Source organism: Strix aluco, chromosome 12, assembly GCF_031877795.1.
Source record: "Strix aluco isolate bStrAlu1 chromosome 12, bStrAlu1.hap1, whole genome shotgun sequence".
Lineage (NCBI taxonomy): Eukaryota > Metazoa > Chordata > Aves > Strigiformes > Strigidae > Strix > Strix aluco.
In genome coordinates, this window is record NC_133942.1 from 6,428,574 (window position 1) to 6,447,722 (window position 19,149).

Consider the following 19,149-nt stretch of genomic DNA (forward strand, 5'->3'; position numbering starts at 1 on the left):
GCATAATTACACAGTTTATTCAAAGCACCTCATCAAATTGTTCAGCAACTTAAACACAGACATAGAGGCAGATACTCCTAGATTAAGAAGCAAATTATGATTAGTGCAGGTATAATTGCCTTGGAAACTCCCCCCATTTTCAGTCAGGCCAAGGACTGGCTAGTAACATGTTCAGGCAAGCACATATTTCTCCTTCTGAAAGATAAGCCCCAAATGCTTGATTAAGAGCAGTCTGAAAACACAGGAATCCGTGAGCACTGCATCTCTGATCCCAGGAGAAACTGACCTTAGGCAGCTTGGTAAGCTTCACACTTACACTAAGATGTCTTCAGGGCATTCTCCAGTTAATGTGTTACACTAATAAAGTCTATTTAATTATTTGAATAAATCTTACTATTTAATAAATCACTTAACAAAGAAGTGAACTCTTTTAGGTATTGACTAGTTAACCTACCTGGCAAACAAGTAATATCCAGGCAAGTAAGAGCATTACTTCTCCAGGTTCCTCAGTTCCAAATCCCTCCAGTACTGGGTAAACCTGCTGCCTCACTAGAAAGCTGTCCCATTCTATCACTGCAGCACACACTAACTACAAAGGTCTCAGAAGGCTACACTACTCTCGGTTTTGGCAGCCGTATGCCATCAGCCCCCAGAGAAGACCCTACTATAATCTCAAGAGCATATAATGCTGCCATCCAACACTGCAGTATCCCATTCGGCACAGGATGACCTCCTTTCCAGCACATCCTGAACACCCCTCCAGTGTTGTCAGATGTCATGCACGCTCACTTGTGCTCTTGCTATGTGTCTGTCTGCCTTCAGGAAAAACCCAAGCATCAATTCAGATGTAGAGCTGGAGGCCTGACAACACACATTCACCTTTTTCACGAATTCGCAGCACCAGGAACAACCCACAGGGGTGGGCAACCAGTAAAAAATGGTCTGTAACCAGGTCAGTCCTGCTAGGACCCTTCTTTTTTGTTTCCCTGATCCTCTCTTCCCTCCCTAGCACCAAGCCAGAACCTGGACACATGAGCAGACACAGGCTTCCCTCTGATGCAGCAGCTACTTATAAATTATACAACAAATTAAAATTACTTTATCACAGTGATAACACCATCATCTGCAGTGTTTATGGGTTAATAAATTGTGTCCATGAATGAATATGTGCTGACTCATTAACTAAGCTGCAAGTGAGAGCTGTTCATCTCTTCTGCAATACCCTGAAAACCAGTGTCCCTCCTCTGCCAGGGAATTCATTTTTATTTTCACTGCTCTGGAGAAGGGAACAGGAGGGGGGAGGAGGGAATTATTTCCTCTTGCTTGCTTCCCGCATTAGTAAAGCCCTGGAGGTTATTTAAATGGTAACTTCAAAGGAGGTATATGATCGCTCTGTTTACTGCTGTAGGAGTCTCATTTTACACTCAGATTTAAAAGCCTCTCTGACTCAGAGGCAAACAGCATCACTTACAGGCTTTGGAGCTTCACAGATACAGCCAGCTCAGGTGCAAGGGACCAGGAGGAAGGAGAGAGACAGAGAAAAGATTATTTTTTTAATTTTTTTTTTTTTTTTAAACCACGGAATGTTGGACAGGAAGAATTTTCATGGATATAACTTACTGGGCTCTGCAGGGAGTGATAGGGAATGATTTCCCATGAATAGTGAGCCTAAATGCTCCAAGTAGGGAGTAAGAGGCTGTTTGGTTGTTAGGACAGTAAGGGAAAGGAATTATGAAGAGCTGCTCTGAAGCACAGGGACAGTTACAGAGGGAAGAAAATCAGAGATTCTCATGTACCGAGCCTCCTGCACACTTATCCAACATGTCTTTTCACCAAGTCTTGAGGCTAGTAAGTATTAGCTGCAATGCATTCATTCCATCACCCCCTCCTCCCAGGGATGGCTGTGCGTCAGGCAATGAGTTACCTTGGCAAGGCTTGTTAAGTAGATTCACTAATACAGAAGGAAGTTTTTTTTTTTAAAAAAAATGCTCCTGGCACTTGGAGCATAAACTGCATTTGTGATGACTCTTTGTTCTCCTAAGCACTGATTTCTCAGTCTGACATTACAGGTGGATTTGGAAGGGAGATAAGGTTTAGAGAGAAGGTAATTCCCCCTGCCACCCTCCAGATTAGACCCAGACAGTACAATGAGCAGCCCATGTCACATCATGGCAGTACAGGCTCCTTAACAACAGCCTAGACCCCTTCCCACTGTTTTCATGGCTGCATCTAGTTTTGGTCACTGAGAACCTACCACACATGTGAAATTTAATTGGTTAGTTTTAAGAATAATGTTTATAAGTGTGGTTTGGTTTTTTTTTTTTCCTGGAAGCAGAGCTCTACTAGGAAAAGCTCCTCTCCTCCATCCCTGCTTGAGAAACTAAGCACATGGAAGATGCAGGCAAGATCAAAGAAACCATCTCCCTAGAGAACCTCAGGGTAGGATTTGTAAATGCAAGTGCTTCTGCAATTGGGCATATGGACTTGCCCCTAAAACTCAAGCTGGTCAAACCCGAGAACTATGAATTTTCAACAAAATCTATGCATTTTTTCCCATGGGCATAACTAAAATGAATCTTCTGACAGAAACCCATTTTGACAAATTTTCTGACACATTCTCCCTAATACTGCCTACAGCAGGAAGCAGCAAGATTACATGGTAGAAATATCACCTTGTGGGAGAAATAAGCTCCAGGTAGTGCCAGCACTTACATATGGTTGAATGTAACTGCTCCAAGCATATTTCAACTTCTGTCTCCATCAGGCTTGCAAATTATTGCATATATATTCATCTGATACAAAGAAAGTGGGCTCTGATACAAAGAAAGTGGGCTTTTAAAAGGATTTTTTTTTTCTCCTCGGGAAAAAAAAAAGGTTGTTTTAATTAGAATCTACTGGCTAAAAGCCTTTTTTTGGAGCAATTGCATCAATTCTGTTCCATTAGCCACTATATGAACCTGGATTAGGAAATAACTTGATACATTGCTGAAAAAAGAAAGTAAATGAGAACAGTATAACAAAGCCCTCTGCCTAGAAGCAATCAAGTATCCAAGAGGATTGTGAGGGGGGTTGTGAAGAATGCATACCCTTATTTGTGTGTTTCATTCTTTTTTGAATAATTGCAGTGTATATGAAAGCACAGGACTGACAGCAATAGCTAATGCTCTCAGAAGAGGTCATGAACCATGGTGAGCAAGTCTAGATGGAGAAGGCAGATATCTCTGCAAGTTCTGCTGAAAACCTTCCATCCTAAGACAGTCCTCCCTGTAGTTACAAAGCACTCCAGATGCCAAACAAGCATGTGACTGATGTGTTTGGTCTCTCGCAAGTTCATAAAACCCCTTCTGTACTGAGAACAAGTACCCAAATAATCTTAGACTCTGAAGGTAAAACTGTATTATCAGTTCCACCTGTACCCCCCATCACTTCAGTCAACACATTCAAAGGTGCACAGGAGATCAAAATTCTGCTCAAATCCTAGATTTTTAAAGCTTGCATGTGACAATGGCTGGGTCTTCAAAGTGTTCTGAAAGAAACTAACTGAAGGGTATGGACATATTAAACAACAAGGCACCGTTTTTGCAAAATCTTTACGTCAGAGAGTTTATTCAGACAGATGGGCGGGCTGTCCTCTGTGTAAGGCTCTGTTCTAGAAGCTCAGAGATGAAAAACAAAATGTAAATTCAACAAGTGAATATTCATAAGATGAAAACTTCACAAGACTATTTTATATTTAGAAGTCTTTGCTTGAGAACATACCTTCCTAAACCAGACATTTAAACTAACGAACAAACCATCCAGACTGACACTAGCTCTGAACCTTCTCATCACAGAAGCTCAGCAATGTCTCCGGGGAGATCTGGAGCTGACAGGAACCCTTCCCTCATGGGCAGCAACTGAGCCAGCTCTAGATCTACCGGTGAAGCCTAAATCTGATCTGTTTTATTCTGTTTTCTCCTCTTCTCCCAACTTCACACCAGCTTAATAAAACAAGATTTCTCACCTGTGACTTCTCCATGTGTAGAAGAGAAAAGGTGGGAAAAGGTCATTTTGACTGACAGGTTTTCTTCTGCTCACATCCTCCAGAATGATGACCAGCTCCTAATCACCATGCCAGCTTCCTGGCAGTGCCACTCTTTCCTGAGCTGAAACAGCACTCAGTATTCATCCCTCTCCAGTTAAACCCCTTGTAGCAGTCTGTCATCTGTCCTAAATCTTCAAAACAAGCAGTGGAAACACAATTCACCCTGAGCAAGGAGCAAGACCGAAATTCAGAAGAGACTAAGTAGTCCAGTGAAGAGAAGATACAGGTTGTGGAGAGTAGTGAATTTAGGATCCTGAGAAACAAGTTTTTTGTAATGGTATTATTTACTATGCACTCTCTGTAGACAACGAACCTAAACAGGGCTCATTAGTATGCTAAAAATCAGTTTCTAAACTGATACAGTTAAATTACATAAGACTATGGATACTGATTTTAATACTGGATCATTTCATTTTATTAATGCATCCACACCAAAATTAAGTATTTTGGCATAAATATATGTCCAGGCAGACTACATCTGTATGCTTAAAGATGGTTAAAAATCACACTTTCATTATATTAATAATTTCTAGCTAGGTGAACAAGCCCAGTCAAAAGGTTATTTCTGGCTCCCACACTCAGTCATATCATTCATTCTCTTTTATCCACTGTACCTTCCTGATTCATTTTCTGACTACTATGCCATGCAAACAAAAAAGGACTGTCTTCAGAAGACAACACAAGACCTTTGTCACCTCCTTGTATAGATACCATTTCTGTTTGCGCTCTTAAAGGCCAGAGCTTGAGAAAGAATAATGAAAGCAAGATACAACTGCATTATTTGTGCTATTGTAGGCAGCACATCTCAAACAGAAAAGAGTTATCACAAATCTGCCTTAAATAACAATAAAAAACCTGACAAATTATTATTTCTAATCCCTAATCCTCTTAACCATATCCAAAACTATTATTGGAGGTTAACAGAACAATGCCTAGAGATTCCTATTCAGATCACAGTGATATTTCCTGGACGCTGCTGACACACAGGCTAAGACACAGCCCCCTTTTCAGGCAGCTCTCAGTCTAAATGGATGATGTTTACTCTTTTCATTTGCACAATGAAGCACTGAAGCAGAGAAAAAGAAATGACCTGCCCAAGAACTCTCTCTACATCAGTTCTTTTATCATCCTCATCACTGAAGTATCTGAGTATCTTTTGCTAGTATGTTGACCAGACCACAAGACAGAAATAGCATCTGTCACACACAGAAAGTCTATCTCAGAGCCTAGAAACTAAAACTAGATTATCTGGATCCAGGCTCAGTCCTCCCACCTCACCCTGAGGAGACCTTCCTCTCAACAGATCTGTGATGTGAAAAAGCATTGGGCCTGAATAGTCAAATAGTAGATTCGGGGAATTTATTACTAGAGAACTTCCAAATTGAATTGAAATTTCCTGTCATTAAGAAAAAGTAGCAACTGTGTTTCTTTAAGTGACAGGACTGACATTTTTGTGATTTGAAACTCCTTGCTAGGATTTTAAAGTGTTGATATTTTATCATCAAATTGGAACCCAGCTGACAAGTATCAATAATACGAGAAGCTCAGCAGAGAAACAGTGACCCCCATTATTTGTGAAAGAGCACTGCTATTTTAGCTGAAGAATTGTATGCTTTTTCAGCCTTGTAATGCAACGCGGGAGTTCCTCTTTGATTTTTCTTAGGAGAAACCCCATGTACATTCCTCTGTGAAGCTGTATTGCAGGATTGGAGATACTGGATAAGTCTAGGAAAAGCCGCAGAGCCAGTTTCAGCTTCCCTACAGATTGATAATCCATAACCACATATATAATGGCTGAAGACTGCAGATGAAGTCCTGGCTCCAGCAAATTCAGTGACCAAATTTTCATTAATTTCAAGGGGGCCAAAACTTTTCTCTGAAGATTTGGCTCTACAGAACAGTTGATCTAATTGTGAAATACCTACTACTAGCTCAAAAGTGTCAAAACCACATGACAACAAACTGAACTGAGACAAACAAACCTGATGCTTCATATTAGTTCAGGGCATAGATGTGCTCCAGAAGAGTTTCTGATGAAGTTACTGCTGTCTGTCCTCTACAACCAGCATGAACACCACATAATGTATTCAGGCTAGCTCAACAGAAGTGATATAGTGTGACTCAAACACATACTGCCTAGTAATTTAGCAACCTCCAAATGGTTTTTAACATTCATGAAACTGTTGTCTGTGGTCTTATCATGAGGCAGTTGTAAGACCACCTATGTAAGATGACTGAACAAGTCAGCTTTGTGTCCTAAGGCATGGATGCTGATCTACACGATTCTCCCTCACAGAACAGCTGTATCTGAGAAAAGTCTTTATAGCAGTCTCTCACACTACAGTCAGTCAATTTTAAGTTGATTTTTGTTCTTCATCTTTGATTTTCTCTCTGTCTTTGTTCTGCTGGTGCTTCAGCGTTAGAGGAAACCATTTCTTTAACATTATCACTGTCTTGGGCTGTAATTCACCGCAGGTTCTGCTACAACATCATTGAACTCAACTACTGACTAATCTTTTTGTTAAAAACTGACTTCAGAATCCACCATTATTCTTATGCTTCTCTGCACTGCCAAGAGCATTTGACACATCTTTTCTTGTATGGGACTGAATTGGGATAAGACAAGATAGGAAAAGCAAACACAGAGTAGGATAAGCCTTGGTAGATGGCAGCCTACAGCATCGTTTAACTAAAAATTGAATGCCTAGACAGCAACTAGGTGTGAAATACCATGTGACACTGAGTAGTGCTGGTTGGTACCAAAGCAAAATTGCATCTGTGTAACAGTCACTCTTAAAGAGGATCTTGGGATTCCTTCTGCCATCACTTATATGAGAAAAGGAAGTTTATACAATGTCAAAAGGATTCAGAGAGATGGAGAAAGCACCAAGTGAATGAATCCATGCAAGCCAGAGAGCAAAGTCCAGCAGTGATGAGTCACAGGGGAGGTCAGGACTGAAGGTGAGAAGGGACAAAGATTAAGTCGGAGTTGGGATATATTGAGAAAGATGTAGAGACCAAATCCTGCCTGCAGTTATGCCCATGAAAACCTGAAGAAATCAAAGGGCTGCATTAGTCCAAGACGGACTACCAGATTTGGAAACAGACCAGATGCAGTACATATAGATCTATTTCCTTAAAGGGTGATAACCCTCAAACTCAAAGCAGCACTACCAGAAAGAGAGATGCAAGAGATGTGATGAGAAAATATAAACACGGGAATAAGGCAAGCATGTCCAGACATCATTGCCAAGCTCAGCAGGTATGTTACAGAGTATACCTAACATTTCATCTGGCTTCAAATTGCTCCTTTTGCAGGCGATAAAATTACTGCACAAATCCCAGAGAATAAACTGAGTTAACACCCCATTAAATACAACAGACTTTCAATTCACGGTAAGGACGTGCCCAGATTAAGCTACCCCTGTACAAACTGGCCCATGGGTAATATACATCAGTTCTGCTGACTTATGGTATAAAAAAAAGAAAGAAAGAAAAAGAAAAAAAAAGAAAAACACCAAGGTGCTTGGGAGTGAATTCCATTAGGAGGAATTCCTACAAGGTAAGAAAGGATATGTTCTTTGAAGCATGCTTAAACAGCACAACATATTCTTCCATAAACATTCTTTCTACGGTTGAATGCATACCCCAAGGGAGAAAGCCAGGCATTTGTTATTTTGTGTGTTTTCTTTTATCAGTACCATGATCTTGCCCCTCATCCCCCTCCCCCCTAGATTAAGCAGTCTTGATTTTATACTTTCAGTTTGTTTTGTCAGAATCTGGCTTGGAAACTGGTACCAGAGAAAATGGCACTGTTGCTGGGCTGATTTGTTGCCCCCATTTCACAGAAGACAAGATAATTTAGAACACTTACTTCCATAGTGTTGCCTTTTCTAAACACTTCAGTTGCAGTAGTTGTGGGCCCCTTCTAAATCCACTACTCCTCCAGTGACATTGAGAAAAAAAACTTTATAGGAAAAATCTCTGCTGGCAGAGGCAGTGACTCGATTTTATCTGGTTTTAAGCTGAAACAGCTTAGCATAAAGGAAGAGGGCAAGGGAGGGAAAGGCAGGCAGGTCAGGAAAACATACAGATAAGGGCAACAGCATGAAGTCAGGAGTTAGATGTGGCTTGTCACATATTTACTGACACTAGATGCTGAAAAGGGGATGGTTCTCTATAGTCTGTGCTCCCACATCATTTCCATGTACAATTTCATGAAATAGTGAACCAAAATGCAAGCAAGATAACTCCAGAAAGGAGTTCCTGCTTCTTCTATCCTCTCTGATCCTCCACTTCCTTTGCACAAACCCTAGCGCTTGCCAGACTCGTGAGCTCAGCCAATTCACAAAATACAGAAAGCTTTCAGCAAGAAAAAAGCTGGGTAGTTTTCTACTATTTTGATGAGTTAGTGAAGCTCACAGTTGGGCAGGGATGCTCTTGGCTGGAGTAAGATCATAGCGAAGCAGCTACCACCATGCTGTATATGCTCTAGCTCCAGAGAGCTGGCAGTGCTGTTTAAGTGTGAAGCTGTTGCGGGCTCCCAGAATGAAAACCAGCTCTGCAAAGACACAGTACTATGTAAATACCAACAGTTGCAAAGCTTCCATTACATGGATTTATGTATTCACAGCTCCTGCTAGTTAGGAAGCTAGAGAAGAAGTCAGCTGTGCTGCTTTTACATATCAGCCAACACACAGAATCAGCTTTAGCCAACTAGAAACCTTTATCACAGCCATTCCATGCTGTCAGAACAAGAACTTCAAAGACATGCAAACTGAGTTCATGTTTTATTTGCCGTACCAGCATTTCCTTGTAACACAAGAATGCTTGCTGTACCACTTCCACCCTGACCAGCCCTCAAAGCATGGTAGGAAAAAGAATAATGTATCTGCATGAAACAAAGAAATAAAATAATTAAAAAAAACCCCACCAAACGAAACAAAACACAAAAACCCCAAGAAACTACCATCTGCTTAGAACAAAACCGGAGAACTGAGAAAAGCAGAAGCTCCCTGGCTCTGGCTCCCACTAACACTAGCTTTTTCACTCTCACTTTGAGATACCAAGATTTATCATTAGAGGGCACTGCTTCTCCCAGTAGAAAATGGGTTCTTTTCCTTATGTGAATAGATACTTCAGACATCTGGAAATGCACATTTACCTCATAAATGTGAAGTCCTGAAACTAGGATGCAGCTGGAATTCTGTTTTCACATTTGCTACTTTTTCTGCTCAAAACCACTTCAAGAATGTATGGAATATGCAGGTCTGAATCTAAACTTACTAAGGCTAAAAACTTAACCATTTCTGCACTGGCAGTAGGTGAACAGTAACCTCAGGAATAAATGAAAATTCTATTCCTGTATCCTTATTCCTGCTGTCCTTATCCTACAAGATTTTAATGGGGTGAGGGTAGGTGGTAATTCTTATTCACCTTTTTCAGAAAAAAATGGGTCGTAAACAGAATTTGACTCTGTGCATTTACATATGCCAGGGCCACTCATTAATAAGGCAAGTAAGCAGAAGAAATATTACACCCTTCCCTCCTGCATATCAAGTTCATAGCATATGCTTGAAAGCCACATGCTGGTATACAGCCACATTTCTTCTAAAGGAGCAGATGCTCTACTTCTATAGAAGTGTTTTAAAAGAACTGAAATCTTTTGAGGACAAAGTCAACACCCTCCATAATCCATGCTTAAAGACAAGGAAAACAGCATGTGTACTGCTGTTTCCAAGCATATACAACACTCATGCTAAAAAAGCCACAGTCCTTTCCGGGAAAGGTGTTAGATTAATTTTCCAGAGCTTTTCACACTCCTGGACTCAGCCATCCTGCTGGCTTGCATTCTGATAAACTTCCTGCATCTCTTCCTCCCCCGTCCAAACAGTTTACTTCTCTTCCTCCAATATTAAAGAAACACAAACAACTTGGGCAGGAATTTGAAGTGTCATAGAGGAAAAGAAACTTCCTCTGAGAAGAATTAGAATACTAATACAGTTGTTAACATCCATTTTGAAGGGCAAGTGGTTGAAACAGTATGTTTATATGCCTAAAATTTCAGCTTGGGATTGCTCTGCAAGTGTCCTGGGCTTAAGCAACATTATTTCAAATAAATTAGATGAGGGAATTCTTTCTTAACTAACACTGGAACAGATTTAATAAAACTAAAACTGCCAATGTGAGATTGAAAGAGAAATCCCATGGTACCATTATTCCAGAAAGAAAACTAGACCTCTTTCTGATTCCCAGACAGCCAGGTATTTGGTGGTCGTGAGTATCATTCTTCTACTCAATTCAAGGAAGCCAGATGGATATCTAGCAGCCAAGGATTTGGACAGCCAGAACTCTTTATACATACATATTTAGAATCCAAATTTATGAACAAAAAGATCAGATGGACTTCAACGCATGGACGTTCTTCTGGGGAAAAGTGACAATGCCTTTCACCTTCCAGAGCATGCTTGACCAAAGCTACACACCTGTAAACAGTAGTATTTAACAACTTTAGGAGATGAACCATTTCATCAACAGGAAAAGAGAAAGCAAAGGATCTTAGAATCTTCTTATATCTTAGAATAACTTACATCAATTCAATAATATATACACAATTATGATTTAATATCAACAAAACCAAATTTTTCAACCACGCTGTACTAGCATAAGCGCAGGGACAGCTATGGGGCCAGGGTAAATCAGCACCAGAATCCTCTTGCCAGGCCTGAGCAGATATGCACATAAGGAATGAATTCTAACAAATTGCTTAAATATTTACGCTTACAATATTCAAATTAAACATATGCATGTTAGTAAGTCTGGAAGACTATCCTGCTTATGTTCTTCATAATTCCCTTTACTTACTTCCCCTAAAGCTTATACTTTATAAACAGTAGCACTTGTGACCAGCTGGAAACTTCTCCATTTATCAGCAAGAGAATCAAAGCTTTCTGTTTATTAAACTCAGAGAGCTTCTCAAGTCTTTAATCAAAACTTTTCTTTCCACACACTGCAAGCAAACTGCCTAACAAATTAGCAAAATGTACCGATACCTACACTTTCTTGGAGAACCTTGTATGTCCACCATTTCTAATGTCACCATTTCTCATTTCAATAACAATTAGAAATGTCACCATTTCTAATTTCAGAATCCCACTGTACTATTTATCATGTTAAAAAGAATATGTTATATTCCCCTAAAACATGAAAGCTAGGACAGTTTCGCTACATAATACAGTTTCTGGTATCAGTGAATTATTTACATATACTTATAGAGGAGGATGGAGGCTTAATTTCTGATGACACAAACCTGGATATAAAGACAGAGCATGAAGGAGATGAAGAAAAAGAAGCATTCTAAATAGAACAATGTGCATGGTTAGCAACATGCAGTGGCTTCAAATCCCATTAATGGGTTAACTGGGCACACTGTTTCTAGTACCTTCTTAAATGTATTCTCATTAAATAAGTATTTCCAGATATTTTTCAAAGAATACATGCTTCCTCAGGACTGTTTTAAGATGTGCTTCATTTTTTTTTTATATATTTCTGATCTATAGCACTGATGTGGCAAGTAATTTGGGAAGTCAATTTTTATAAATTTAAGTCTAGTCAACTCAGTGGAACCACTCACAAGTAGAAAGTTGACCTCATGCTTAAGCACTTCAGGATCAGGACCTAAAACCCTAGTTTAACTGTTTTCACATGATGCAATTCTCCACTCAACTGAACAAGCAATCCCCCTTCTACATTGTTTCTCTACCTCTCCATCTCCCTGCAGGTCTTTAAGTGTTACTTCAGCACTTCACAAAGTAATTAACAGAACTGATGGCATTTCAGTACTAAGTTTCCCTTATTAGTATATGCATGCAAAGAAAATCTGTATAGTTTAAAATAAACATTGATTTTTCAAACCTACAGAGCTGTCTGAACACTGTGTTGTGGCTACAAATAGACACAAACACAATAAACCTGTGTTGCATGTGTCCCCATACTGGGGTGAAACATTAAGTCAAAGACAGAAAATGAGAGAATAGCAGATCACTCATCACATCTCCCTCACAATGTACCTTTAAAATAGCGCTCACACAGTAGCCATAGTTCAGTGAAATCTGCCATCAGCATCACACCTCTCTTCTCTAAGGTGTTTCTCTAAGTTAGAAAACTTCATAGAGTAGGAAGCCGTGCATTTTCATGTCTAGCATGATTCGTACAGCCACCTTTTCCTCTTGCTGCCCTCCCAAACTGTGCTTGGAAATATCCTAGATGCATTTGCTTGTCATTACTTTGGCACAAATACTCACAACCTTGCACTGCACAGGTCTCCATATAGCAGTAATAATACAGACTTAAGCTTCAAACCTTCACAAACCCCAGTTTTTATATCTTCAAATACACAAACTATCAGTGTCTACATGTTAAATGATAAAAATCAAAACCCCGCAGCATAAGAATTACAGGTTTATTAGTATAACCCATAAATCAGTTTATAGAAGTGTTATTCCTTGTATTACGTAATGGATGTGGATACTTTACCACATACCAAAATGGTACAAGACATACAAAATCCAGAGATTTCATAATTAAGATGGCAAATTATGAATATATTCAAAAAAGTTAAAGAACCCCTCAATACTGTGAGCAATGAGGAAGAAAGAGGCAGCAAACTATTCATGGTTCACAAGGAGAAAAATTCTATGGCAGAAGTAGAGGATAGACCTGAGTGTACTCCTGACTCTGAAGGATACAAATGTATTGAAGCAAAAGATTAAAAAAAAAAAGAGACCTAATTTCAGATTCCAAATACATTATCAACAGGAACCTGCCTGAGGAAAGAGGAAGTGATCTCTTCCTCTTAAAAGAGCCCAAAGCCCTCAAATCCCCCTAACTGCCCTTAGATGATTATTAATCAACAGTCCAACTGACCAGCAGCAAACGGGGTAACAAACAGGAAAAACCAGCAGAAATATTACACTACACTGTCTTAAATTGAGCATGATTGACCACCATCTGCTCCTGATGCCATGTAAAGCACTACAGGTTAGAAAGGAACTAGATCTTTGTCTTGTAATAAACTTATTGCTGCTTTGCTCTTAATTTTTTCCTCCAGGTGTGCACCTGTTTTGCTATTACCTTCTCCAACTCTGGACTAGCCAGCATCACACAGTAGCTATTCTCCTACAGGAGATTTACCTATATTCATTCTATTTTTTATATCTTTACCATTTCATAATTGGCTTTACAAAATCTCCAAAGCATTGTAAATCTCAATGTGCAGTCCGTCCCAGATAGCTGAGAGTATCTGAACCAAGTCTGTTGGTATACAGAGAGACAAGGCATTAATTTGGCAATCAAAGTAATGAGATGTGACCACAAAAGTGACATAAAGACATGGTTGCTTACAGCACTGTGACCTCAGAAAGAGCACCAGTGGAGGCACAAATCATCCAAACTCCTCCACAGAGGATCTACACCCAAAGTATAAATTTCACGAGGCTACAGTTTGGCTCCATACTCAGCAAGCAGAAGGGAAGATATATTATAAAAATCTAGTAGGGGAAAAGAAAATCAAGAGGGGGGGCAATAAGTATAACACAGAAGGGTCTTATAGGAAGAGAAAATAAATAATGGTGGTGGGAAATAAGGAAGGACAAAGGAAGACAAGGATGTCAAAAAGGGCCGAGAGATAGACATGACATTTTTGAAGTTACTCAAGGTGGGGAACAAAGATGACAGGAAGGGTCCTGATAACAATTAGCTATAACCAAAGACCTCTGAAGTTTTAATCACCATAAATAAAAACTACTTCCTTGAGCTTTTTCAGAGGGAGATACACTTACAATGGAGAGAGGGAAGGAGCAAATTGTTTCCTTTCGAAGGTTAACATGGAGTTGCCAAAATCTCTCAGATGAGAGAGCAATGCTAGTAATAATTCTTTCATGAAAATACAGTTAAAATTGAATCAGAATGGATTCAATGTTGAACAATTTTAATGAAGCAAGTGTCAAACAAGCACATCAACTTCTTAAAAACAAAGGAACTCCAAAGTTTAATTACAAAAACATTGTACAGAAAACTTGGCATCTCAACAATTCCAAACACATTAATCCAGCAAATGGATTCCGTTTTCATATATTTCTTTTAACATTTCTCTAAGTGACAAAAGCATTTTATCCCACTCTTCTTGACACCCACTTCATTTTTTACATTTTTTTAATCAGCCAACACTGAAAAATGTAAACTGAAGTGACACTCAGAAAACACTGGAAAGACAAAATCCATTTTTATAGGGTTAATCAATGTAACTAAGAAGCTTCTTAATGAGACAAAACATCATCTGTCACATTGCTAAGCAAGAATTTAGCCTTCTCTCAGATGCTTTAAGATGGGTACACCACCTCCTCTCCTTCCTTGTGGGAAAAAGCAAGGGATTTGTCAGCCCCCAGCTAATAATATCACCTTAAACTTCCTATCCCATAACACTTGCATGCTACTCAAAAGAATGATGTATTAGCAGTACGCCACAAGCTGAGAGCTGCATCAAACTTATGTAAGCAGGAGCAGCCTGCAGCCAGCCATACCTTATTTACGGTATGTGTACGTCACAGCCTGGAATTGCATCCTACTATCATATTACATAGCAATTTCCGGAGTCTTTACGGGATACAACTCCAGGTATTAGGTAAGATGCCATAGACTGAACTTTAGAATTTTGTAAATCAACTTTTGGCTATGCAGTGCATTTTGGCCGCTTCAGTAAAAGTCAAATATCATCAATTCTAAAAAACAAGATACACACAGGAAATGAAGTTGCTTCTTCTGGAGACATTATTAACCTGTAGAATTTTTTCCCTGCACAATACTTGTTACAGAATCCACTAAAAAAGTTCATGCCAACATCAGTTGGTCTCATCCATGCTAAGGAAAATGGAGGTCAATGCAGCAAATAGAGGTTCTTTTTTGTGAAGTCTTGAAAATGAGACCGAAGACAAGAGAAAGGAGTTTCCTCCCCGAAGGAAGACTTGAATTTACATGAAAATCCTTGCTGCCTGGCTACAGCAATAAGCCCATGCGTAAGCAGATACCCAACATACAAGGTGCTGACCTGGAGATGGCTTCAGGCAACGATGAAGTCCATGAGTACACCGTGGGAAAAGAAGAAACTGCTTTTTAATCTTCAAATACTTGTGTTAGAGATACGTTAAAGTGATGCTGACTGCAATTCACTCCAGTAATGAAAGCAATCTCCAATTCATAACAGGGAAATCTTAAAGATTTCTTAAGGAGGAGCAAGAAGATTGTCATGTGGAAGAAAGAGCATTTCAACCACTACCATAAAGCCCAGAGGTGTCCGACAAGCACTCAACCAAAGTCTGAATTAACAACTTGACAGGAAACAAAGGGCAGCAAATAATTTGCATAAGTTAGTGCAGACAGTAGGTGCCTTCATCTTTGACAGGAGATGCAGTGTAGCTCAGCAAGATTACAGACTCTAGCATGCAGTTTTACTTGATATAAGTGAAAGGCCATTTAGGTCACATTGGAACATAATATGTTGAATGCTATAGGCTCCACAGGCTGTACTTTAACTGTACAAAAGGTGAAAGCACTTACAGGCTGTAATGTAGAATTCTGTGGGCTGCTATGTGGATCTAGCTGCTAATAACCTTCTCTGTCCTAATAATTCATGCAAAAATACGTGTGCTGCTTTCAGGCATATTGCTTCCCAGCACTGTGATTTCAGGAAGGCAGAAAAAAGGCAATCCCCCTGCCCATTTCTCTTTTTATAGAATACCACTCTCACCATGAGATCATTCTCTCTAAAACAAGGCAGTAACATTAAATTAGACTGAGCAACATATCAGAGGAAGGACAAGCTTTGTGGTTTTAGTCTAAAATGGAGATTCCGATTTTCCCTGCTGAGAACAACTAACGTCTCATTTTCTATCTTGATTAGCACTGACCTTTGCGGTAGTAAAATGCTCCATCAAACATTTTCAAAAGATAACAGGAGATCTTCACAGAAGAGCAGGATGCTATGTGAAAGAGAGGTGCTTGAAGAGAGGGGGGAGAGAGGAAGTGTGTCTCGTAGTAGAATCAAGTCAAAGCATCAACCACAGCCAGTCTCTAGCAGGGAGCAAGCTCACATTGTAGAAATTGCAGGCCAACACAAAAGAAAACAGGATTCTGCTTAAGAAAAGCTTATATAAACATAGAAGGCAGGGTAGGACAAGACAGTGCACCAAGGAAGACTGCCTGTTCTAGAAGAGAACACAAGCGCTGCTATCCAGTACTGCAAGTATCAGATAACAAGATCAAAAGAACAAAACTAAAGTGGAAGAAGGTAATCCCACAAGATAAACATGAACACAAAATAAAAGACACTAGAAGACATTAGGCAATAGAACACATCAAAGTTATTACTACAACACATAGGCTGACTTCATTTTACGAACTGCGAGATTTCATCTCCACAGTGAGCCAGTCCACAGAAAGTAGGCACCCTCACACCCAGCAAAATTAATAAGAAACTGAAGATTGCACAAAAGTTGCATGCTCTTAAATGTTTACACAGAGGACAGTTCCAAATGTTTAGTGGGTGGTGTCCGTGGCTTCTTAAGACCTTTTAATGCATTGATCTATTTGTCTCACTGACAAACCACAAAGGCAGGGACCAGGACAAACCTGCAATTCTGCCTCCCACCCCTAGTCTTTCCCTCATGGCTTCTTATTCCACACTGGCCAAAAGAATTTTGTAAAGCATCCCTGGGTCACGAGACCTGCAGACAAAACAGAAGAATAAGTGTTAGAAGACTACGATCTGCCAGGATTAAATAGGCACCATGACATTATTGTTTGCATGATTCATCTGAAAACACAGTATTAAGAAGTATAGCAAAGAAGCCTACAGAGACAGAACTGTAACTGAATTCCTGTTTCCATCCAAAGAACAGTGCTAAATAACGAAAAGCTTCCTCTTCTCCCCCATATACTGCTTGAAGTTCTCTTTACCATACAGTACACAAAAACTAAAACATTCACTAGTATAGTCAAATAGTCACTAAACACAATGTACCAAACCAAAACCCACCTCAGTTCTGTGAATTACAGTGGTTGACAAGAGTATCATAATAAATAGAGTTTTCTACGAACTTGATTTTAATGTGTCTCAACAGGATTATTTGGTTGAAAGACATTACATTTAGGAGAACTAATATACTTCATAGGCATGTTAACAAAGGGACAATGATGATGACAGTTTACTGATACAGTTTATCAGATGCCAGCTGAACCTTTCTATCTGTTGAGGGAAGCTCTACATTTTCCTAGGTTTGGCTCCAATAAAGCCCAACCCTCTACCTTCTAAGATTTTGTCAGAAAATATAATCATTGCCAAGTGAACATCAGTGTAGTTACTAGTCCTATGAATTACTTGATCATTATATCCAGTTACAGGCATGCCTTTATATAATGAAACTAGGTGATTGTTAATCATGTTTTTAACTGCCTCACATTGTTTTGCTGCTAAAAAGGGGGAAGGTATTGGTAGGAGGGGGAAGAAGGGAATGGAGTCCTATTTTTCAACTATAAAGAGAAAGAAAGAATTCTAAAGCAAGAATTATTTTTTCCAAACCTATTACAACTGAATCCAGTTTATTCAAGAAAAAGGTATTTGCATTTTTAACAACACAGAAATTGTCCATCATTTAGGAAATATGAATCTGTCTGACATGAGAACCAAAGTCTTGATTTTAGTAGCCTTGAGATAAGATTTTTCTGGCAAGGTGCTTAAAGGACAAACATGTGTTTCAGGGCCCGGCACGCCCTTCTAATAACTGATTGATGAGAAACTGCTTTCCCTCTTAGACTTTCTGTAAAACCTCCCCATCCCCCGATTCTCTTTTTGAGCTTGAGTGCTAATCGAAAACAGTATACGAAAATGAGGAGGTTGATGAGCTACTGAAAAATCCCAGACCTGGATCGACAAGCTGTTCCCTTCATAAATAGCAGCAGTAAAGGCACTTCTTTATTCTGCTGGGAGCTCAGTCATCTCTTAGAACTATAGTCCGTTCCATCTGGCTACCCTCTGGAAGGACAATGATCTTTTAGCTTAAGCCACACTATAATGGGGAACTGTAATTAACTGTTCTACACAGTATCACAAAAGGTCAGAATCAGAAAGGATGAAAAGCCTGTCTTCATATTGCAGATGGCACAACATTTGCATTTCTAAACACTATTCAACACATGTACAGTAGATCTCTACTCAATAAATGCCTAAAGAATGCAGGTATGTACCCAGTTAAAACAGAAGTAGGCAAACTCCTAATGGCTGTCTAGTGCTGTGCATTATGGGGAAAGTGGGAGAGTAAGCAGTGTGGGAAATGCAAAGCAGCATAGTAGTGCAGAAAGACTGAGTAGAAAAACAAATCAACAAAGAAATACCAGTTCCCTATTACAGTCTTCTAAGCTGTTAAACAGAAGCAAAGATGCAGAATCATGAGCTGAGTAATAATCTATGCACAAACCACACGATCATTAGAGTCTCAGCAAATGCGACATGTAGCCTGAACCACACATCAGCACTTCATTTACACGTGAACCTTCATAACCAGAAGAGCCTGACTACAGGTGCTACGGAGCAGGTAGTTGCAGGATATTTTCAGTTTTTAAGAGTTGAGTTCACCTGTAACCTCTTGAGACAAATAATATTCCTCTGTGACCATCCGATTCTACAATTAATGCAGAATTTTTCAGATTTACTTCACTCAAGAAAGGAACCTTCTTCTAAATTAGTCACCCTGTTACTAAAATGTAAATAATTTATCTTTTTACACCATTCTGTCAGTATTCTTATTCACCTTACACAAGTAGGACAGACAATTATTTATGTCTTTATACAAAAGATCTTGGAGCTAAGAGAAACTTCAGAACCCTTTCATGCTGTTGGATATTTTCAACCCCTTTGACTTTGCTTACGTCAGCCTGCTCCTGTGACTTCGAGGAAGAAAACTTTTTTGATTGTACAACATGGTGACCAGCACAAGAATCACTGTCAGAACAAG

General features: G+C 39.5%; 1 protein-coding gene across 12 annotated transcripts in view; it reads right to left on the bottom strand.

The window, feature by feature from the left end:
* Positions 1-19,149, bottom strand: part of HMG20A (high mobility group 20A) — a 183,782-nt gene that overhangs the window by 124,939 nt on the left and 39,694 nt on the right. For 9 of the 12 annotated variants that reach the window (XM_074837050.1, XM_074837055.1, XM_074837049.1 and 6 more), the window contains one exon: positions 14,056-16,863. The exons of 1 other annotated variant lie outside the window; for it this stretch is intronic. The gene's annotated coding sequence lies outside the window, so the exon portion shown is untranslated. Of the gene's footprint in view, positions 1-14,055; positions 16,864-18,089; positions 18,171-19,149 lie in introns of those variants that run through there. 2 more of the 12 variants (XR_012624803.1, XM_074837059.1) reach the window with 2 other exon arrangements.